This window comes from Barbus barbus (genome assembly GCF_936440315.1).
Source record: "Barbus barbus genome assembly, chromosome: 45".
Lineage (NCBI taxonomy): Eukaryota > Metazoa > Chordata > Actinopteri > Cypriniformes > Cyprinidae > Barbus > Barbus barbus.
Genome location: NC_136723.1, coordinates 3,039,860 through 3,065,251, shown reverse-complemented (window position 1 = coordinate 3,065,251; position 25,392 = coordinate 3,039,860). Strand labels below are relative to the sequence as shown.

At 35.4% G+C, this 25,392-nt stretch overlaps 1 protein-coding gene across 1 annotated transcript in view; it reads left to right on the top strand.

Annotated features, from left to right (window-relative positions):
• The first annotated feature begins 1,722 nt into the window (after positions 1-1,722).
• The window catches only part of LOC306864179 (talin-1-like), a 105,645-nt gene continuing 81,975 nt past the window's right edge, over positions 1,723-25,392 (top strand). The window contains exon 1 of the mRNA XM_079407940.1: positions 1,723-1,932. The gene's annotated coding sequence lies outside the window, so the exon portion shown is untranslated. The remainder of the gene's footprint in view (positions 1,933-25,392) is intronic.

Here is a 25,392-nt window from a genome sequence, read left to right as displayed (position 1 = left end):
GGACTGAGAACTCGACGTCCATTTTTCCCAGAAACAAGCTGAACCATGGATTTGTCTGAGATGAGCTAAATGACAGTGGTTTTCTGAAGTACTCCTGAGCACATGTGGCTATATTTCATAACAGTTTCTTATGCAATGCCATCTGAGGGCACATTCACATGAGGTTTCCTGCTTTGCTCTTTCTCTGGATTCCCTGAATTTTTTTCACAATATTATGTATGCATGCTAGTTGGTGAAAGACCATTCTTTGCGATTTAGCATTGAGAAATGTGATTTTTGATTTCTTTGACACTTCTTTCATGAAATTTGGCACAAAGTGGCTTTGCTGGCAAAGACTGAGATGCTCTTTTATACCCAAACACGATCCCCTCATCTATTACCAATACAGGCTTACAGTGGACTGATTCAAAACAGTTTACCTTGGATATTCTATAACCTTTTCACTTTTATTTTATCTCTGTTCCAACTTTTTCTGAGTGTGTTGCAGCCATCAGCATCAAAATGTGCAAAACACAATTAAGCCGGTCAGTGAAAACACTGGAAATCTTTTCTTTGTACTTTCGTCAGTTAAATAAAGGTTAAAGAGAATGAACAAATCACACATTCTTGACTTCACTGCATTTTACAGAATGTCCCAACTTTTGGGAATTGAGGTTGTAAATAGCAGAAGGTGGTAATTGAAAACATGATGCTTTTCAAGTCATCATGGAATTGGGGGGGGGGGGGGGGGGGGGCAGTTTCCATACTTCTGCATTCAATAAATTTGAATTACCGCTTTCCTTGGAAATGACTCATGTCAAGTGAAAGGAGTCCTCTAAAAGGAAGACTTGGAGTGTTGTGTTACTTTGGAAATGTAATAGGTCACTGATTACCCTGTTGCAACCATTTTAGTTAAAGTAATGTAACTGATTACATTTGATTTTTTAATTACTTTTCTAAATTCTAATGTAGTTTTCAACTGTTAATCATTTTGATATGCTGATTACTGTCAGACTTTCATAATCCTCCATCACTTGAATTAAGATTAGAAAAATATACATTTTATAGCACAGTTATAACAAAATCAGACTTTAGCAGCTCTTTTTACTTTGAGATTGAGGTTAAATACAGATTTAACATCGTAACAAGATATAGTTTATTAGCTATGACGCTGTTTTTGAATCTTTACATAGTTATGACAGGAAAAACAGTTCATCTGAACAAATAAACATATCCTAAACTCCAAAAACAGATCAGTCAATTTGGGAAGGAAACCAATATAATCTCCATCTGTGTGAAAATATCAGATGTAATCGTTAACATGTTCATGCAACTGTAATTTAATTACACATTTTTCACAGATTACTTTTATTTTGTAATTAAATCAGTAATCCCGTTACATGTAACGGTTACTCCCCAACACTACTGTTAGTATTATTTAAGAGATCTGATATAGTACTGAGTTTTCACTATTAAACAATATATTCAACACAAGATGGTGCTATAATCATGATGATTGTTCCGCTCCCAACATTTTAAAGCTAAATTAATCAAATAAAACCGTGTTTCGATTAAAAATAATGCGGAGTCTCTCTACTTGTCGAAAAGTATATTTTATTGTCGTAACATAAACCAACGATTTTAACGTTTTAATTTCCTACATTCTTACATTGTGTCGTTTTCCGACCGTAGTAAAGTAATTACAAGGAAGGATAAAACTAAATGCGAGTAAATAATTTGAGCGAGTCTCAGCGGTGCGTGCGCGTGCGTGTGTGCGTGCGCGCTCCCTGCAGGGTGGAGTTTAACACAGCGCCTCAAAGCAACGGTGCAGAAATCACTTCTGTTCTGACATTACATACCAGCATTTACTCAAACTTTCTGCTGGGGGACAGGGATTGATAATATACTGGTTATTGTCCGAGGGTGGACAACTAGTGATCAAAGAAAGCTGAGGTAAGAACTAAAAACTAATTCGACACACTTGAGCTAAAGCTGCTAAACTTTTTCAAGGGTGGGAAGTTTTTCTTATCTTAAAAACTCAACAAAACGGCATTGAATCTGTGTTAAAAGGAGGTTTGGGATTTCAAGAAAACGCCTTGGTTTGGTAATTATTCTGGAGAAGCTGTGAATAAGGCTTTAGAGGAGACTTAAGCTCATAACAGTTCACTTTTCCTCCTCAGGCATAGTTTATAACGGAAGAAACGGCTTTTAACGGTTAAACGCGCTTTTAAAGTACATTTTAAAACACGTTTGTCTGTTGTTCTCATCATAAAGTGGTTTATTGTGATGGCCTACAGCTTTATATACTCTGAAGTGTAGCAGTCACACGTTACGGAAGCAATGAAGTCTTGAGATACTGTAACTGTAAAAACCTGAGGCCTACAGCGACTGGTATTAATGCAGATGGATGTTATTCCTGTCATGGTTTTGCTGTGAATCATGCAGAAACACACAGACGGTCCTAATATGTCGAAACGGATGTCAGATTATTCCATATGTTTATATATTCACTGCGAAATTGAGACAGTTCACAAGTGTGGCTTGTAGAAATGATATTTTCGCAAAGAATATGTCTGTTGTGGTTTGAATCATTTGGCTTTTGGCTTTTCTTTTGCATTGTGTTTGAAGTGCTTTGATAGAGGAAGTGCTGGAGGAATATGCGCCCTCAGGGCTGACATAACTGAGCTCAGATCGGGTGTGGTGAGAGACGTGAAACTTGCAGGAAGAAACAGTTGCATGACATTATTGAAGCTGTTATTCATTTAATCCAGGGTTGAACCTAACTGTCTTCCTCTATTCAGAGATGTTGTGCTAGTTTCTGTGAGCTGTTGTGGCTTCTGCTCTGAGCAGCAGTGTGTTGCTGCTTGAAAAAGCATTCAGTTCAATTACAACTCAGAGGCTCTTATCTGGACATCCCATTCATTTCTGAAGTAGTAAGCAGGTTAAAGGATCCCACACCATGCTAAAATCTTGTCACTCTTGAGCAAAAGCTGTTTTAACACTGTAATGCATCGCATATGTAATAATAGTGAGAAAATGTGTCATTGAACCTTTAGACAAAATATACAAAAACACGAATGTGTTTTATGTCATATGGGATACATTAGGCTTCTATGTAGTATGATGAGAAAATATGAAGCACATCATTTTAATTCAGAGCAAAAAGTATAAGAAATTCTGATAGCTTGTAATGTAAATCAGTGAGATCTTTATGATTGCTTACATAAAATACATATTAATATCAGCTGCTATTATCTTATTATCTTATTATTAATACAAATATATTTTCCTGCTTAGTTTTATGATCAATGCTCTGCAGTTTTATTTGTCAGGGGTTAAACATATGATGTAGTGCAATGCAGTGATGTTTGAGAGATTAACAAATGAACATTCCTCAAAATGTCTGATGATCATTCATGTTTAACATAAATGTGCATCTTGGGATATTAATAACAATATAAAAGTTGTCTTTACATTTACTTTAAAAATCATAAACGATTTCACAAAAAAGACATTGAGACCGTGATGTTTTTACAATTCTACATAAATTATACTAAATATTTGACTTCTTATTTGTTCAAAAAGTATAAGGTTACTTTTTTTATTCAGTTAAAAGTTGTTGTATTTTAATTGATCGTTGTTAAGTTAGACGCCTTAGAAATTCATATGTCAAATATAATACAGTATGTTTTTTATGGTTATGTATTGTTCTCAAGAAATCCCAAGACATGTCAGTAGTGTTCTTCTTTATTAAAACACACACTCACACAGAGTCCAGTGCGGTGTGAATGATGCTGCAGACGGGCTCAATGCGGTCAGCAGCGTGTGTCTCTGCTCACACCCCAGTGCGTAACAAGCCTGCCATTGAAGGCATACTGGGTAGAATTGCGGAGGGCTTCAGAGACATGAAGGGTCCCTTTGTGTTCAGGGGTCTGAGAGGGTGTAGAGACGGAGCGGATGATGACCTGTTCATCCAGCTAACTCAGTCCTTCATGTCAAGCAAGCACATCTGATCTTCCATTCACCATGTGTGTGGATCAGTCAATGTTTATATGTGAATAAAAGCCTTAATGAAATAACAAAAGTCTTTTTAGTTGAACTTATGATCTGTCCTCCCACCGGCACTGGTGCAAATTCAGTCTTGCAGTGTTGTGATTGGTCATGTGTCATTGCATTGATATCTTGATGTCAAGCGTTTAAATGCACCATATTTGGAAGGATAGAGAAAAGCACATTTCAGTCTGTTCAGCATGCAAAGACATTCAGAGTATTTTTATTATACTTCTTTAACAATCTTTTTTTTTGTCATTTTGAAGCTGTATGTCACTTCCAGTATATGCAAATGAGTCGTCAATACATTCTTTAAAATTTCTCCTTTTGTGTTCCATGTAACAAATAAAGTGGTGCCAGTTTGGGACAGCGGTGTGAGTAATGGATGACATGATTTTCATATTTGGATGAAGTATCCTTTAACCAGGATAGTTCATGGTTAAAGGTTAGTCGGTTTGGTTTGTGTTGCTTTGTCCTTTAGAAAATCAAAGAAATGGATAAACCCTGTAGTAATTAATGTGGCTTAAGAAGTGACAGAGTTGAATTGTATGAATGTCTTGGTGGTGGTGCTGAATTCTTCTGAAGGAACAGGATGTGCTCTGTCATTCCCCGGGGAAGAGCTGCGCTAGTAACTTTCAGATCAACACACACACGAGGAGCTTTTACTGCTGGGACAAAATGACAATTCTGCGTTCAATGTGGAGCATGTGTTTATAGATTTATATTCAAGTACTTTTAACAGAGTCGTTCCGTCAGTCCGATGTTTAATGTCTGCTAATCGTCAATGAAATCCATAGCACTCGTTTACGATTCCCGCAGTATGTCGGTTTGAATAGGGGACAGGTGTTGGATTTATGTCCCGGCGTGTGCGTGGTGGCCTACGCTCGTTCCCGTTTAGGAGATCTGTACTGCTGGTTTGTTTCTCTTGCCAGTATTTGGAAGCAGCCATATTTGGTCAAAGCAACTTGGTGTGTTATTCCAGTGGCAAGGGAAATCTTTGGAGGCCAATTCTATTGCCTCAGCCTCTAAAATAGTGACAGTGTATTCAGTCCATTACAGGAAACTATGATGTCTTATAATATCAATTAATCCCCTTTGACAGGACAGAGAATAATCGGCTGGAACACACAAATACTATCTGTGACCACAAAACCAGTCTTAAGTGTCAATTTTACGAAATTGAGATTTATACATCATCTAAGCTTTCCATTGATGTATGGTTTGTTTGGACAATATTTGGCTGAGATGCAACTATTTGAAAATCTGGAATCTGAGGATGCAAAAAAATCAAAATACTGAGAAAATCACCTTTAAATTAGCATTGCATATTACTGATCAAAAATTAACTTTTGATATATTTACAGTAGGAATTTTACTAAATATCTTCATGGAACATGGTCTTTACTTAATATCCTAGTGATTTTTGGCATAAAAGAAAAATTAATAATTTTGACCCATACAATGTATTTTTGGCTATTGCTACAAATATACCCCAGCGACTTAAGGGTCCAGGGTCACATCTAATCTACTCATGTGTAGAGTTTTAATAGGTAAGTTAGCTCATAACATCACAACTGGATCTGAATAATTATTCATCAACATTATTGATGATGAAGTGTTTTTGTTGTTGAATAATGTAAAATGTTTATAGTGTAAATTTAGATTAGTGAATGTTTGTTCCTCCTCTTTATCAGTTAACATTTTGTTTGTGCTGTTGTTTTTCTTTATTATCATTTGTTATTATCATAACCTACATAGTTATATTCACTATTTGTTTCCGTTGCCTTCAAATTGCACATTGTTTGGGCAAGATGTGGAATAATAGTTTAGTAAATAATAGATTAAAATGAATTTATTTTGAAAGTAAAATGATCTTTTTTTAAAATAAAATAACCATCAGATTAATCAATTATCAAAATAATAATTAGTTTCAGTCCTAAACATACAGTATGTCCAACCTAATGGCCTAATACAACCTCTTAACTGAGGAAAAAGGCTGAATTAATTGTCGATTTATCATTGTAATAATGATTAGATCAGTCGACTCTCAAAATACGTAATTGTTCATTGCAGTCATGCTTCAAGAAATGACTCAAAAGATCCACGACCTGCTGTATCTGGAGTTCATGACACACGGCATGGATGGATGCTGATGATGCTGCATATCTGCAAACATCAGCAGTGGCTGCTGGAGATGTTCTCATGTGTTGGTAGACTGCTTTCCACAAAGTGGCATTAACAGTGTACAGAGCAGCGTTGAGTGTCTGGATCAGGAGAGGTGTGAGATATTTGGGATGACCAAACATGTCACAACTGCAGTGTGAGCACATGATTATTAAAGTGTGAGTGGAGAAACTGTTAAGTTCTTAAGTTCAAAAAGTGCTTGCTCCAATACAACATATATTGCTGATTGCTTTTTAACAATTCATTTTGTTATTGAATTATAAGTAGAGCATTGTATTTTCTCTAATCTTGTTGAATAGTTTTCTGGTATTCATTTGGTATGAAATGCAATGCGTCTTAAAAGGCATGTCCACATAAACAGCCTTATGTAGACCTCTTACTAAGCTTTTGAAACGAAGCCTTTTTGCGCACATGTAAATGTGTGATATAGAGACTTCCATATCTGCTCCGGTAATATTAGCTAGAAGCTGTGACATGTAACGTTTGGCTGTTAGGAGAGGAGCTCTGTGTTGTAGCAGATGGTTTTTGTGTGTTAGGGAGAGACAGCAGCTGCATTTCTTAGATAGCTGCATAGAAGACCAGCACATGACGGAAGAGAGACTGAAGACTTCCTGTGTGTGTGGGAAATTGACCAGAGGAATGTGGTTTCATATCACTGGGCATATCTTACCATGATCCATGAGATGTCACCTCACTACAGACACATCTGAGGATACAGATCAGTACAAGCTCTAGTTTCAGTAGAGATTTGGAGTCCAGTTCTAAACTCCATGATATTCCTGACTTGCATTGTTTTTGATTGAAAGGCAAATTGCAGTATGTTTTGTTTATTGCTTTTTTTTAAAGGCAGTTTCTTCACTTTGGTCATTGGTTTGTGTATTTTTAAAGTGAAAGTAGCACTATATTGTCCTGATATAATGTGTAAGCCACCTTTATTGGGATGATGGCCAAATGTTTTCTCCAAACAAAAGACGGAAGGCGTTCAAATGTTTTATCCACAAGAGATTTTATTTCCTGTGCTATTCTATTTTCAGTACTAAAGTTTGTTCACAGCTGCTTTTCTGAATGCACAAATTGCACATTAAGCATATTAAGCTCATATCAAAGTGACAAGCTGACAAACACACACCTGCCTGTAGGGATGCACTGAAATGAAAATGTTTGGCCGAAGCCGAACAAAATGAAACTGGGCTGCTGAAGCCGAAGGTGCTGAAGGTGGGCTATTTTCCCCCATGTATTTTGCCCTTCTTTTTTTTTTAACATTGCATAAATTAAATAAAAAAAAAAAAGCTTTTTTGTCTTGCTTTTCAAAGAAAAAATCAATTACAAAACAACAATTTAAAAATATTAACTTAACACTGGACATTTTTTAGCATTCTATCAGGCATTATACCAACAAAGAACAATTGAACTTTTAATAATTAATAAGTTAGTAAAATAATATTTTTGGGCCATTTTTGAGACCCCCTTCTTGAATCAGGCATGTATTTTTTTACTGTACAAATAAATGCAGGCTTGCTGAGCAGAAGAGACTTCTTTTAAAATATTAGAATATATTACAGATCCCACAGATAGATACAAATCTATTACAGGTTTGAACACTGTGTGATTGTTATTATAAATGTATTAATAGATCTGTTGTAAATATTATCATTATTAACTTTATTTTATTTTACAGAACAACAGTAAAATTACAATACTAACATTTATGAATGTTGATATTTATTGCTTTTTCTCAGCTTTTATTTTGGCAGAAACCTGCAGGAAGACCTCCAGCGCTTCTTTTTGTTGACAACAGAAGATTTATAAATTATGTTTGTCGCACGTATCACATTGTCACATGCCTTTAAAAAGACTAATAAAAATGTTGCTGAGCAAATGACGAGTAACACTGTTTCAGCACAGATTTTCCCCACGCTTTGGACTTTGAACCCTGGCGACCGCGAGTTTGTGCAGTGCTATTTCAATGCATGCAATTCATTTTACTCGTTTTACTAATTTTACTAATCGTTTAAGGCCATTTCGTGATTTCAGTCATCATAGAGTAACCAGCAACAACCACCCCGTCCTCCTCTCATCTGAGACATGAGATGCAGCTCTAAACAGTCTCTCGCTTGTCTTTCTCAGACAGTTTTAAATGCTTCCACACTGCAGATGTGTTTGCTGTATTAGTGCTCACCTCTGTTTGATCGTGCCACGTCATTGTTTGGTACAATTTATTCAGTCAATTTCGGTTGCCGAACATTTAGTGCATCCCTACCTGCCTGAGAGATTCCTAAAGATGCATTTGCTGCTTATTTTACATATAGGCCTACTAGGGATGTAACGGTATGAAAATTTCTAATCACGATTATAGTGACCAAAATTATCACGGTTATCAGTATTATCACGGTATTGTTAAAATGTGCTGGAGATGTTCAAAAAGTACCGAAACATAAATCACTTCTCCAAGTTTCATACTTAAAAATCAACAAACAGCAAATAAAATGACTTTTTGTTTGCATAATCACTAAAGCAATAACATTACCAATGAGGTCTGGATTTTAAATGACAACTTGACTGACACCAGTTTAATAGCATGTTCATAATAATGTAAATGTTCAAATAAAGCTTTGAAAAAGTTTAACATAAAGGTAGACCACACATTTCAGCCTTTAAAGAAAAGGGTTAAATTAAAATGATAATTAATAAATGATTATATGCATTTTATCTGCTCCATAAATAATTCTATATAGCATATCTGAATTGTTTAAATGTACATAAGCTTGTTTTTCATCAACCGGTTAAAATTTACAGCAGGTCATGCAAATTTGGTCAATTTTTTGGCCAGACAGAAACTGCACACAGACCGAATGTAAATAAGTGTCTGTAAATCCACTCTCTGGCAGCAGGTGGCGCTTTATACGGAAAAGCTGAATTACAGCTGATTCCCGTGAACTCCGCGAACACTTCCTTTAGGTATTACATGGATTGAAGATGAGAACAAAATGCCATCAAATCGTTTCTGAAGACAGTCCGAACCTTCAGAGCTACATTCATATAATTAATTCATTGATAATTCCCTTAGCACTCTTTTAAAACCTCTCAGCTTTTCCGCCCTATTTTCACTCAGAACGAAACTACTGTGCTGCCGTGCGCACGTGAGACTGTTACTGAAAACTCTGCTTTATGCCGGACAGTATTTATTTATCGCGAGTTGTTCAAATCACGGTAATCGAATACGGTTTTAATGATAATTAAAATATAAAACGGTAATACTAACCGTGGGGAATTTTATCATGATTTATCGTCAAACCGGTAATCGTTACATCCCTAAGGCCTACAGCCATTAAGCTAAAGTATGTATTGCCATTAGCACCACTGAACTGCAAAACTAAAACCAACTAAGCATTGTTTTCAATACTGCTTTCAGAGTTCTCCCACTGCCAGCCATTGATTGAATAAACAGATAGTCATACTCATGCCATTGGTCGAATTAGGGTTCTTCTGTAGGACTAGATTCATTCATTCATTCAGTACACAACAGAGGACAACAGTGTGATAGATTAGCTGGGTCATCGGCACTAAAATCCACAAGTTTCGAGAAAATTGGCCTTAGTGGCTGCTTATTGCGGGGCCCGGGTCAACATTATCTTTGCCACTTGACAGCAACCCTTATACAAATTGTTAATGAATCAATTTGTGATACATAGAGAAAAGACAGCAGAGATTGACAGCATTTGAGGACACTTGTGAGTGAAGTTGATCCGATGGCAGTTCTCAGTGTGTCATGGGTTCAGCCGACCATGGCTTGCTCAGAGCTGTGTGGGCTGTCTAGTTCAGCTATAATCTATAAATACACAGCGTTTTTGGACTGCTTGTTTCATTGCGTTGTTGACGTTTCACCTGTTACACAGTAGTTGAGAAACAATATGGGTTATACTCATTTTCTGACACTGATCCTGATCTTCAGAGAAAAGGGTGGCCTATGGCTACATAATGCTTATAGTATGTATAGGCCTATACGCTAGCTGTCAAAAGTATGGAATAAGGCTTTGATAAGGAATAAGTATGGAATATTGAAGCTTTTTTGTTTTTAAAAGAAGTATCTTATGCCCACCAAGTCTGCATTTATTTAATCTAAAACTGTGATGCATTGTCATTCAACTGTTTGAGGTAAGTATAATTTACATTTACATTTACATTTAGTCATTTGGCAGACGCTTTTATCCAAAGCGACTTACAATTGGGGAATACAAAAAGCGATTCATCTTGAAGAGGCAGTCAGACAGAGGAAGTGCTTGTAACACCAAGTCTCAGTCATTGTTCAAATAAGCACAAACTAGTAGGTGGAGAGAAAGATAGAGGGAAAGTGTTTTTTTTTTTTTTTTTTTTTTTTAAGTTTAGGATGAAGTCAAGTACTGCCGAAAGAGATGAGTTTTCAGTTGTTGCTTGAAGATTGACAGGGATCCGGCGTTCCGGATAGGGGTGGGAAGATTGTTCCACCAGCCAGGAATGGTGAACGAGAATGTTCTGGAGAGTGATTTTGAGCCTCTCTGTGATGGTACCACAAGGCGTCGCTCGCTAGCAGATCTCAAACTTCTGGAGGGGATGTAGGTTCGTAATAGTGAGTGGAAGTAGGAGGGTGCAGAGCCTGTGGTAGATCTGTACGCAAGCATCAGTGACTTGAACTGGATGCGAGCTGCCACTGGTAGCCAGTGCAAAGAGATGAAGAGAGGTGTAACATGCGCTCTTTTGGGCTCGTTGAAGATCAGTCGTGCCGCTGCATTCTGAATCATTTGTAGAGGTTTGATTGCGTTTGATGGCAGACCAGCCAGAAGAGCATTGCAGTAGTCCAGTCTAGAAACAACCAGGGCCTGGACAAGAAGTTGCGCAGCATGCTCTGTCAGAAAGGGCCTGATCTTTCTGATGTTGTGTAGTGCAAACCTGCAGGAACGAGCAGTCTTTGCAATGTGCTCTTTGAAGGTCAGCTGGTCATCAAAGATTACACCAAGATTTCTGACCGAAGTTGATGGGGTAATCATTGATGAGCACTGTGATCAATGATGAATCATTGATAATTAAAAAATAAACAATAAATACAAAATATTTAAGAGAGTTTTATTTAGCAAAGTTGCATTAAATTGTTCAGAAGTGACAGTTAAGGCATTTACAATAATAAAATTACTAAGGATTTATATTTCAAATTATTGCTGTTCTTTTAAACTTTGTATTCATTAAAGAATGTATCTCAGTTTCTAGTAATAGTATTATTAATATTTGAGCATCAATAGCAGTTTATTGAAATTGAGCTGCAAATCAGCACAATATTACAAATCTGTAACATTTCACTGTCACTGTTTTTATTATATTTTGATCAAATAAATGCAGCTTGTGTGCATAAGAGATTTTCTTTCAAAAACATTTAAAAATCTGAATTATTCCAATCTTTGTTTTGACCAGTCTTATTTCAATTATATTAATCGATTGAACAACATTATTAAGCAGTTTAAAATATTTTATAACATGACACCCATATCTGGTACTTGCCTAAAAAGACGAGTTTCCCCTGGAAATGGTTCACCCTCTGCCTATGAAACTAAATTAAAGCAAAACAATTCAATTGAAACTAAAACAATTAAAATAAATGTTGTAATCTGCTGTCTGTTTTCCCAAGTCCAGGTTACTGTAGCACTAAACGTACACTATACCTTAGCAGTAACATTTGAACACACATTAGTCACACTTCAGAGCGGATACGCCTCTCGTCATTTGTAAATGCAAGATATCATCATCAGATGGTGTTTACACTAAATATGATTATACCAGGATCAGTTTACACAAACAAACACACGTCTGCTTAGGTTATTTTATGTGTTCACGTTTTGGACCTATTTTCAGTGGCCGGTGTTTCAGTGTATGCCTACTTTTAAAGTGTACGAGGAAGAGGAGCAGAAATCCTCAGTATTTGCGCTCACATTTGTGACCCTCTCTGTGAAATCCAGGCTAAAGTCTCAAAATCTAATTATGAGATAACAAGCATCAAAGTTTGATTTCAACCATTAATTTCACTATGATTTCAATCTGGTTTGAGACATGGTTTTACTCAGTCAGTAATAAAGATATCATGTTACATTTTCACAGAATGTTCTTTACCTAATGTAGGATGATTTTATATAGAAAACAGTAAATCTTAAATCGGGCTTTTCACAGACAGGGCCACACGTGTTGAGGCTTTTTGAAGTCTGACTGGCTTTTATCATGGTGCTGATATGGCTGTGTGGTGTAGGGTTGTAACGGTATGTGATTTTCACGGTATGATAATCGTCTCTGAAAATATCACGGTTTCACGCTATATATTAAACAATAATTCTTATCAGTAACAATAAAAGAATAAGAACAAGTTATTTGATGAACAAATCCTTTATTGCAACAAACTTGAAATCATTTTAATGAAAGTAAGCCTCCCTTCTGAGGGAAAAAAACAACAGAAATAATTAGAAAATAAAGCTATAAGTCTTATGTATATCTATATCACACTTTAACATTTTAATTAATGTTTTAAAATGTTATCAAATGAAAATTTAACAACACTTTTTGGCAAAGTGCTGCACAACAGAGGTATTCTAAGTTAAAACATGGACAAACATGATATTCCTTAAAAATAATGTTTAAATAAATGAATTATTATAAAGAATATTATTATTGTTGTTGTCATAACTTTTAAGTGCTTTGTACAATGCTAATTTATTTCTGTCAGGACTTCAAGTTAAATTGAACATTTATTTTGACGGGTTGTAGCAGGCCTTTGAGTTTAGTGTATTTGACGATGGCTTTTCTCAGTTTTTCTCTCAGAGCAGCTCTGCCGATGTGTTTATGTAGACGCTGAAAACACCATTAGTGTCATGCATGCATACTTCAGTATGTAGTAGATTAAACGGTGCCGCTCATATCTACTTTTGATTTATCCATCCATCAGATTGAGCGTTTTAAGTGACAACCTCATTAACGTTATTCTGTAAATCCCATGTTCACGACTGCACCGGGTATAGTGTATCACGGAAATTATACGGCCTTATAACTTGTTATAATTATAATTATACGGCCTTATAACGTGTTATAAATGCGACATACCTTTATCTGCACGGAGGGATGATATCTGTGAATATGAGCGAACATGTTGGATGTATTACCTGCTTTTGCAGCCGCTTTGCGTCCACATTTTTTGCAAATTAGATTCGTCCTCAAGGACAACCCCACGTTCCTGTTTTTTTTTTTTTTTTTATATCCAAAGTATTCACATACTGCAAATTTAAACTTTTTTTCGGCGGGGGATAGAGATTAGATACAATCTCTGTCTCTGTCATTTCAGCAGAGTGAAGCAGCCGAAATAAATTGCATATGCGCGGGTGAGATTATTATATGTATATATTTTTTTTAAAACCATAGATATGCAAATGTTTATGGTATGATAAGAGTGTACCTTCAAACCGCGATAGACCGTCATACCGGTATATCGTTACAACCCTAGTGTGGTGCTGATCTGACTTTAGAGGAAGCTATTCTGTGCTAATGTGTGCAGTAAGATTAAAGCGGCTGGATTTGTCCTGCAGATTACATGCCAGCAGATGTCCAGTGTTCCTGCAGAAGTCATCAGATGCTTAGACCTCACACACTGCTGTGGGAATTCACAGTTTGATGGCACTGCGGCGGCTTAAGGCCATCTCACACCGAGCTGACCATCGGCCAATATCAGGCCATCGTCGAGAGCCTGTTGACCTAGTTGTCGGCCTGTATATCCGCAGTCCCAGCTCTTCCGTTTTTTTGAATGACAAACACAGACTGTTGGCATCTGCTGGTATGGAGAGTTATTTCCTCTCACGCAGAAGCAGAAAGTACGTGCTAGTTGGTTATTGGCTGTAGTTTCTGTGTTATATTTAAATGCATCCTTTTGGCCCAGATGCATCAGTTTCTTTGCCGCTAGTTTTTGATGTCAGTTTGGTGTGGTACAGTGCCCTCCACTAATATTGGCAGCCTCTGTGAACATGAGCAAAACAAAATGTGGAAAAATGTCTGTTGTTTGACCCTTTGGTAATATTCTCAAATATGTTTTGCCCCTTTTAAATGAAGTAAAAAAAAGAAAAAGAATTGCATGCAAATGAGACTTGTCAAAACACTTTTGTTGGTTTTGATTGCTTCCATTGTCCTCATTTGTAAGTCGCTTTGGATAAAAGCTTCTGCTAAATGACTAAATGTAAATGTAATGTAAATACTGAGCTGCATGCATGGTGTGCTTTACAGTTATTTCATGGAAAATAGTATGGAAAAAAATACCATGGAAGTCAATGGCTGCTGTCAATTGTTTAGAACAACTTGAGGTTAAGTAAATGATGACATTTTTTATTTATGGATGAACTGTCCCTTCAAGGTACATCTAAATTGTAAAAGGCACATTATCATCTAATTTTGAATAATACAGAGGACTTCAAAGGATGTATTGTTTTAAATGTAGAAGAAATCAAATCCGCAACACAGGGCTTGTGTGCTGTGTAAATACATGCTGATTTTCCACATGATTTGACTGGGTATGTGTGACACTCACACAACATCCCATCAGACTCTGCCCCACATACATGATGTTAATACATACAAAGTTATCATGACAGCTGACTCCATCCTGTAGTGAACCGACATGTCACTCAGATCTGAGACGCTGCACCGTCCCTCACCGTCATTTAGATTTTTTTAATAGTAATAAAAATAATTTAGTTCAGTTAGAGAACAGACACTACAATTAAAACTGAACACAGCTGCTCAATGCAGCACACCGAACGAACGACAGTCATGCATCACAGATCAGATTTCATTTATCACGTGAGGAGAGTGAGTCGAGCTGACTGACGAAGAGTGAGGTGAGACAGACAAGACGATGGCAGAAGAGTTTCAAAACCAAATGTAAACGCGCCCGTTAAAAATATTTTGGATTTTGAAAAGCCTGTTGACCTGCTATTTATCTAAAGTGATATTGGATTTTTTTTTTACATTCGTTTCTCATTTATTTGGATCCATGGATCCACAGACACAAAGCATTTCTGAATACTGAACCTTCACTTCTACATCATTACAGCTGTTGATTTGCAGTTGTTTTTGATTGATTTATTACACTGCATGACATGTATTTGTTTATTGTTCTGCATGTATGTTCATTACAGCATCGCCTGTGAGAATGTCTCTTCCATTAGCAGTTCATCTTTGTTTATGTGTTGTGGTTTTTCCAGAGTATTCCTCAGTTGTTGATGTCCCAGAAATGCTTTACCATTAAAATGTGTGACAGCAGAGACGGGAGGAGTTCGGGAGGAGATGCTGATGAGGTTAAGTGAGGATGCTGGGCTGAATCATAGATGCAGTGCTCGGAGAGGGACTGTCCACTCTGGGTGTGGAAGAAATGCTGAAGAAATGCTTGAAACAAGGGAAAAATGACACGCCTGAATCATGGGAAACTCCCGTTTCTCAATCTTCTGTCATGTTTAAATGAGTCACTGAAGGCTCTGGATGGTTATTTGCTCTATATTGTGAATTGATCCAGTCACAGAGTCTATTTTTATGTATGAAACTTGAGATTGACTTGAGAAGTGCCTGGTCATTAATAGCCAGAATATAATTGTGCAAACACATTTGCTGAATGTTTAAGGTCAGTATTCCTATCAAGACAAAATATGAATAAGGTTATGGAAGCTCTGAAATATAACATTGGTTTAGGGTTAAAAAATGTGGAAATAAAAATAATTTTTTTCACAAATATACCTTAACATTGTGTTGCTTTACACATTTATTCGGCTTTCTGTGGCAGGAACACTTGCTTTTGACATGAAAGACAGATGCACATTTCTCATACAAAAGTAATTGAATTTACTTTTGATGCTCTTTGAGTTCTTAAACTCTTTTTGGCACAAATCAGTACCACACTGACACTGGTCAATGAGATTGAACCGCTGTACTTTACGATCATGGAACGAGTAATTGACAGAGTTACAATATACAGTATCGTGATCCAGAGCTGGAACTTTAATTAAAAATATTTATATATCAAATCATCATGTGGTGTATTGGCTATTATCGAACATTTGCTACTTAAAATATATAATATATATCATTTTATCATTTTATTTTTGAACTTGAAGATGAGATGGTCTGTTAATTTGTTTAACATCAGTACTATCACACACTTGAGTTTTCAGCAGGTTCACAGCAAGTCATGTCTATGTAATTGTCTTTATAATTCTTACAAATAAATTACTAACTTCAGTTGGCTGGTTCTATATGCACATACTTATAATCACATGAAATGCTAATAACAAATATCAAATTGATCATTCTGTCGTCAAATGTAAAATGTCTAAACTAAATTGCTAAATGTGCACTATGAGGCATTAATATATTCTGAACATTAATATTATGAATTTCTGAGAAGCTGCTGTGAAGCAATGTGCATTGTACATTGAAATTAACTTGATATAATGTAAAGCAGTCTTGTCTGCTGATAGTCACACAATTGTGTCTGCTGCAGAATAAATTGCATAGTAAAATGTCTGGTTGGGTAGTATATACCTAGTTATACAGAGGTTATATATAGTCATATGTGTGTCTGTGTCATAGGCGGAGGGTGAACCAACTCCAGGGTAAGGCTAAAAGCAGCCAAATGTATTAAACCCGTCTTTTTAGGCAAGAACCAGATATATATATTTGGTGTAATGCAATGTGTTTATGCGGTTTAAGGTAAAAAAAAACACATTTTTTTCCACATACTGTACAATATTTTTGCTCCTCTATGCTCCACCTTTCTGAAATGCGCCGATTTTTACTAAGCTCATCATTCTGAGAAGCGAGGCGTGCTCTGATTGGCCAGCTATCCAGTGCGTTGTGATTGGCCGAATACCTCAAGCCTGAGACGTAAATGTTACAGTCTTACAATCTTACAGTATTGTGATGCCGTGTCCTGGCGCGTCGACACAAAAACAATAAAACCCAATATAGCTGCGAGCAGCGATGACGGGCCCAAGCCGTCAGCATATGCCACCCCGGTGGCATCGATAAAACGGTGCCCAGCGAGCACAAGCATCACAGTAACCCTCTGGCAGTTTGGTTTTAAGGGATACGGCAATTAAAGGGTTAATCCAAACCATCAACTCTGTGAAACACACACACACAGAACATATAAAACTTTAAGTTCTGTGAAAATATATTTTTCATTGGTAGTTGATGTTAGTTAATGCATTTACTAATGCTAACAAATGAGAAATTATTATAGTTACCAAAGCTTTTAATGATTTATAAGCATTTTTTAATGATTTATTTTTCCATTAACTAACATGAATAATTTTTTCTAACACAAATTAATAAAGTAAAAAATATATTGTTAATATTTAATGTTATTTGTGAATTAACCAATGTTAAAAAACAACATTATTTAACTGTTGTTAATTTACATCATTAATAAATATATACCATTTAATGTTGATCAAAATCAATTCCAAAATGTGTTAATATATTATTAAATTTTAAAGTTTTATCTTTTGAACATGACTATTTTTCTAATATAAAAAATATTTTGTTCATTGTTAGTTCATTGTAAGTTCATACTATCAATGAAGAATTAACATGCTGTAAAAAATATATTTCATTGTTAGTTCATGTTAATTAATGCATTCCCTACTGTTAACAAATGAGACTTAATTATAAAGTGTTATCAAAACCTTTAATGCTTTATAAGCATTTTTTAAGGATTTTATTGAGATGTTTAAACAGACCCTCTCTCTCTCTCCCTCTCTCTCTCCCCCTCCACACTCACTGAACTCACACAGTCAGTCACCCACCCAGTCACCTACCGCAAACATTAGAAGCACAGAGACAGGAGAACTCTGATAGTTTTTAAATTTTCTCCTCCGCATAGTGTATTGTAAATTCATGAAATTAATCACATATCCTCAGACTGTATTGTTCTGTGTATGTAATTTTTTATGAAGTGTTTGGAAGCTGCTGTTAAAAGAAAAAAAGAAAAGAAAAGTTTTCTCTTTTTTACTGTAACTTTAATAAATTGCCATTAAATCATCGTTCAAGATATCCTAAATCCGTCCGCAATTTAGCATCTTCAGTATTTTGGCATCATAAGAAAAAATGTTTGGTGTGATTTCCGTGTTTCTGTTTGGAGGAGCATGAATTTGTTTACAGCCTGTTTAAAAACAAAACCCACATTAAAATAAATATAGCCGACTTCCTGTTGGTCGTAGCTAATGACTGTAAATTAGAAAGTTGTCCGGATTAATAAGAACAATTTATGTACCGAGTTTGGTGTCTGTAGCTATCATTATATATATATAAACATTAATAATTATATACCATTTAATGTTGATCAATATTAATTCCAAAATGTGTTAATATATTATTACATTTGAAAGTTTATCTTTTGAACATGACTATTTTTCTAACATTAAAAAGATTAATAAATGCTTTAAAAAAATTGTTCTTTGTTAGTTCATACTATCATGGAAGAATTAACATGATGTAAAAATATATTTTTCATTGTTAGTTCACGTTAATTAATGCATTTCCTAATGTTAAGAATTGAGACCTTATTTAATGATTTATAAGCATTTTTTAAAGATTTTAAAAAACAGACCCTCTCTCTCTTTCTCTCTCTCACCCAGCTCCTCAATCCACACAGTCACTCACACCCCACCCCACCCCACCCCTCACTCAGCTGCAGGCTGACAGGGATCTCTCACTCAGAAGCAGTCTAAGAGCTCTCTGATAGTTTTTAAATTTTCTCCTAAGCATAGTGTATTGTAAATTCATGAAATTAATCACATATCCTCAGACTGTATTGTTCTGTGTATGTAATTTTTTATGAAGTGTTTGGAAGCTGCTCTTAAAAGATAAAAAAAAAAAAAAATTATCTTTTTTACTGTAACTTTAATAAATTGCCATTAAATCATCGTTCAAGATATCCTAAATCCGTCCGCAATTTAGCATCTTCAGTATTTTGGCATCATGATAAAAAATGTTTGGTGTGATTTCCGTGTTTCTGCTTGGAGGAGTATTAATTTGTTTACAGCCCGTTTTTAAAAAAAACCCACATTAAAATAAATATAGCCGACTTCCTGTTGGTCGTAGCTAATGACTGTAAATTAGAAAATTGTCCGGATTAATAAGAACAATTTATGTACCGAGTTTGGTGTCTGTAGCTAAAACTAACCCCCTCATTTTTGACAAAAGGTGGCGCTATAGAGTGTCTCTTCCACGCCCGTTTATGAGCTTTTTCCAGTGTCTAACTATCATTAATACTGATATGTGTGTTGAGTTTCATGACATTCTAAACATGTTATCTGCCTCAAAATCACCAGAAACGAATTTTCAACTTTGACACGTTGCCATGGCAACATAATTTTAGATATCAATATTCCCTTCACAGTTTTACATCGGCCGTGTTTTGACATTATTCTGGTGAAGTTTGAAGCAAATCGAGGTAAAAGAAGATGCTGAATTCAAAGCATTTTGAAAACGACACACTTCCTGCAGCCAGTTGGTGGCGCTATAACTTTCAGTCATAATAGTCACATCTATCCGATCGGCATCATACAACGAACAAATCACTGAAGTTTGATATACATCATACAATGTATGTGGACGTTATTAGGCATTTCCTGGGTCTCATTTTTCGCCATAACTTCATCGCCTCGCCACGGGCAAACCGTTCGACATATCAAAAATATCTTCGCAATTTAGCGTCCCCAATGTCTTGAGATCATGTTCACCTAGTTTGGTGGCAATCGTATGGAAATCCTCAGAGGAGTATATCAAATTCCAGAGCATGCGCTTTTTAAACAGCCCTGAATAGCCGACTTCCTGTTGGGCGGAGCCTATGACATGCTGCGCGGAAGTTGTTCGGCTCAATGAGTTCTATATGTGTACCGAGTTTCATATGAATACGTGCAAGTATGTGTGAGCTATACATCAAGCTTTCTGACAATTTTCCAGGGGGCGCCGTAGAGCCCCTGTGCCACGCCCGGGTCCCAGCCTCAGCGGCGTCCTAATGGCCGCAGGTTCCAACGTGCGTGCCAATTTTCGAGAGTTTTCGGGCACGTTAAGGCCCCCAAAAGTGCCCGGATGATTGAAATAAAAAAAAAAAAAAAAAAAAAAAAAAAAAAAAAAAAATATAGCTGCAAGCAGCGATGACGGGCCCAAGCCGTCAGCATACGCCACCCCGGTGGCATCGATAAAACGGTGCCCAGCGAGCACACGCATCACAGTAACCCTCTGGCAGTTTGGTTTTAAGGGATACGGCAATTAAAGGGTTAATCCAAACCATCAACTCTGTGAAACACACACACACACAGAACAACATATAAAACTTTAAATTCTGTGAAAATATATTTTTCATTGGTAGTTCATGTTAGTTAATGCATTTACAAATGCTAACAAATGAGAAATTATTATAGTTACCAAAGGTTTTAATGATTTATAAGCATTTTTTAATGATTTATTTTTCCATTAACTAACATTAATAATTTTTTCTAACACAAATGAATAAAGTAAAAAATATATTGTTAATATTTAATGTTATTTGTGAATTAACCAATGTTAAAAAACAACATTATTTAACTGTTGTTAATTTACATCATTAATAAATATATACCATTTAATGTTGATCAAAATCAATTCCAAAATGTGTTAATATATTATTACATTTTAACGTTTTATCTTTTGAACATGACTATTTTTCTAATATTACAAATATTTTGTTCATTGTTAGTTCATTGTAAGTTCATACTATCAATGAAGAATTAACATGCTGTAAAAAATATATTTTTCATTGTTAGTTCATGTTAATTAATGCCTTCCCTACTGTTAACAAATGAGACTTAATTATAAAGTGTTATCAAAACCTTTAATGCTTTATAAGCATTTTTTAAGGATTTTATTGAGATGTTTAAACAGACCCCCTCTCTCTCTCTCTCTCCCTCCACACTCACTGAACTCACACAGTCAGTCACTCACCCAGTCACCTACCGCACACATTAGAAGCACAGAGACAGGAGATCTCTGATAGTTTTAAAATGTTCTCCTCCGCATAGTGTATTGTAAATTCATGAATTAATCACATATCCTCAGACTGTCTTGTTCTGTGTATGTAATTTTTTATGAAGTGTTTGGAAGCTGCTCTTAAAAGAAAAAAAAAAAAAAAAGTTTTCTCTTTTTTACTGTAACTTTAATAAATTGCCATTAAAACGCAGTTCAAGATATCCTAAATCTGTCTGCAATTAGCATCTTCAGTATTTTGGCATCGTGAGAAAAAATATTTGGTGTGATTTCCGTGTTTCTGATTGGAGGAGTATGAATTTGTTTACAGCGCGTTTAAAAAAAAAAAAAAAACCCACATTAAAATAAATATAGCCGACTTCCTGTTGGTCGTAGCTAATGACTGTAAATTAGAAAGTTGTCCGGATTAATAAGAACAATTTATGTACCGAGTTTGGTGTCTGTAGCTATCATTATATATATATATATATATAAAATCATTAATAATTATATACCATTTAATATTGATCAATATTAATTCCAAAATGTGTTAATATATTATTAAATTTTAAAGTTTATCTTTTGAACATGACTATTTTTCTAACATTAAAAAGATTAATAAATGCTTTAAAAAAAATTGTTCTTTGTTAGTTCATACTATCATGGAAGAATTAACATGCTGTAAAAATATATTTTTCATTGTTAGTTCAGTTAATTAATGCATTTCCTAATGTTAAGAAATGAGACCTTATTATAAAGTGTTATAAAAATCTTTAATGATTTATAAGCATTTTTTTAAGATTTTAAAAAACAGACCCTCTCTCTCTCTTTCTCTCTCTCACCCACTGCCTCAATCCACACAGTCACTGACAGCCCACCCCACCCCCACCCCTCAATCAGAGGCAGACTGGCAGGAGCTCTCACTCAGCAGTTTAATAACTCTCTGATAGTTTTTTAATTTTCTGCTCTCCATAGTGTATTGTAAATTCATGAAATTAATCACATATCCTCAGACTGTATTGTTATGTGCATGTAATTTTTTATGAAGTGTTTGGAAGCTGCTCTTAAAAGATAAAAAAAAAAAAAAAAATCTATTTTTTACAGTAACTTTAATAAATTGCCATTAAATCATCGTTCAAGATATCCTAAATCCGTCCGCAATTTAGCATCTTCAGTATTTTGGCATCATGAGAAAAAATGTTTGGTGTGATTTACGTGTTTCTGTTTGGAGGAGTATGAATTTGTTTACAGCCCGTTTTAAAAAAAAACCCACTTTAAAATAAATATAGCCGACTTCCTGTTGGTCGTAGCTAATGACTGTAAATTAGAAAGTTGTCCGGATTAATAAGAACAATTTATGTACCGAGTTTGGTGTCTGTAGCTAAAACTAACCCCCCCATTTTTGACAAAAGGTGGCGCTATAGAGTGCCTCTTCCACGCCCGTTTATGAGCTTTTTCCAGTGTCTAACTATCATTAATACTGATATGTGTGTTGAGTTTCATGACATTCTAAACATGTTATCTGCCTCAAAATCACCAGAAACGAATTTTCAACTTTGACACGTTGCCATGGCAACATAATTTTAGATATCAATATTCCCTTCACAGTTTTACATCGGCCGTGTTTTGACATTATTCTGGTGAAGTTTGAAGCAAATCGAGTAAAAATAAGATGCTGAATTCAAAGCATTTTGAAAACGACACACTTCCTGCAGCCAGTTGGTGGCGCTATAACTTTCAGTCATAATAGTCACATCTATCCGATCGGCATCATACAACGAACAAACCACTGAAGTTTGATCTACATCATACAATGTATGTGGACGTTATTAGGCATTTCCTGGGTCTCATTTTTCGCCATAACTTCATCGCCTCGCCACGGGCAAACCGTTCGACATATCAAAAATATCTTCGCAATTTAGCGTCCCCAATGTCTTGAGATCATGTTCACCGAGTTTGGTGGCAATCGTATGGAAATCCTCAGAGGAGTATATCAAATTCCAGAGCATGCGCTTTTTAAACAGCCCTGAATAGCCGACTTCCTGTTGGGCGGAGCCTAAGACATGCAGCGTGAAAGTTGTTCGGCTCAATGAGTTCTATATGTGTACCGAGTTTCATATGAATACGTGCAAGTATGTGTGAGCTATACATCAAGCTTTCTGACAATCTTCCAGGGGGCGCCGTAGAGCCCCTGTGCCACGCCCGGGTCCCAGCGTCTGCGGCGTCCTAATGGCCGCAGGTTCCAATGTGCGTGCCAATTTTCAAGAGTTTTCGGGCACGTTAAGGCCCCCAAAAGTACCCGGATAGTCGAAATAAAAAATAATAAAAAAAAAAAAAAAAAAAAATATAGCTGCGAGCAGCGATGACGGGCCCAAGCCGTCAGCATACGCCACCCCGGTGGCATCGATAAAACGGTGCCCAGCGAGCACAAGCATCACAGTAACCCTCTGGCAGTTTGGTTTTAAGGGATACGGCAATTAAAGGGTTAATCCAAACCATCAACTCTGTGAAACACACACACACAGAACAACATATAAAACTTTAAATTCTATGAAAATATATTTTTCATTGGTAGTTGATGTTAGTTAATGCATTTACTAATGCTAACAAATGAGAAATTATTATAGTTACCAAAGGTTTTAATGATTTATAAGCATTTTTTAATGATTTATTTTTCCATTAACTAAAATGAATAATTTTTTCTAACACAAATGAATAAAGTAAAAAATATATTGTTAATATTTAATGTTATTTGTGAATTAACCAATGTTAAAAAACAACATTATTTAACTGTTGTTAATTTACATCATTAATAAATATATACCATTTAATGTTGAAATCAATGTTTTAATGTTTAAAATCAATTCCAAAATGTGTTAATATATTAAATTTTAAAGTTTTATCTTTTGAACATGACTATTTTTCTAATATTAAAAATATTATGTTCATTGTTAGCTCATTGTAAGTTCATACTATCAATGAAGAATTAACATGCTTTAAAAAATATATTTTTCATTGTTAGTTCATGTTAATTAATGCATTCCCTACTGTTAACAAATGAGACTCAATTATAAAGTGTTATCAAAACCTTTAATGCTTTAAGCATTTTTTAATGATTTTATTGAGAAGTTTAAACAGACTCTCTCTCTCTCTCTCTCTCTCTCTCTCTCTCTCTCTCTCTCTCTCCCCCTCCACACTCACTGAACTCACACAGTCAGTCACTCACCCAGTCACCTACCGCACACATTAGAAGCACAGTGACAGGATATCTCTGATAAGTTTTAAAATTTTCTTCTCGCCATAGTGTACTGTAAATTCATGGAATTAATCACATATCCTCAGACTGTCTTGTTCTGTGTTTGGTGTGAATTTGTGGTTTCTGCTTGGAGGTGTATGAATTTGTTTACAGCCCGTTTTGAAAAAAAAAAACACATAAAAAAAAAAAAGCCGACTTCCTGTTGGTCGTAGCTAATGTCTGTAAATTAGAAAGTTGTCCGGCTTAATGTGAACAATTTATGTACCAAGTTTGGTGTCTGTAGCTATCATTATATATATATAATCATTAATAATTATATTCCATTTAATGTTGATCAATATTAATTCCAAAATGTGTTAATATATTATTAAATTTTAAAGTTTCTCTTTTGAACATGACTATTTTTCTAACATTAAAAATATTTTGTTCATTGTTAGTTCATTGTAAGTTCATACTATCAATGAAGAATTAACATGCTGTAAAAAATTATATTTTTCATTGTTAGTTCATGTTAATTAATGCATTCCCTACTGTTAACAATTGAGACTTAATTATAAAGTGTTATGAAAACCTTTAATGCTTTATAAGCATTTTTTAAAGATTTAAAAAAAACAGACCCTCTCTCTCTTTCTCTCTCTCACCCAGCTCCTCAATCCACACAGTCACTCACAGCCCACCCCACCCCCACCCCTCACTCAGCTGCAGGCTGACAGGGAACTCTCACTCATAGAAGCATTGTAACAACTGTCTGATAGTTTTTAAATTTTCTCCTCTGCATAGTGTATTGTAAATTCATGAAATTAATCACATATCCTCAGACTGTATTGTTCTGTGTATGTAATTTTTTATGAAGTGTTTGGAAGCTGCTC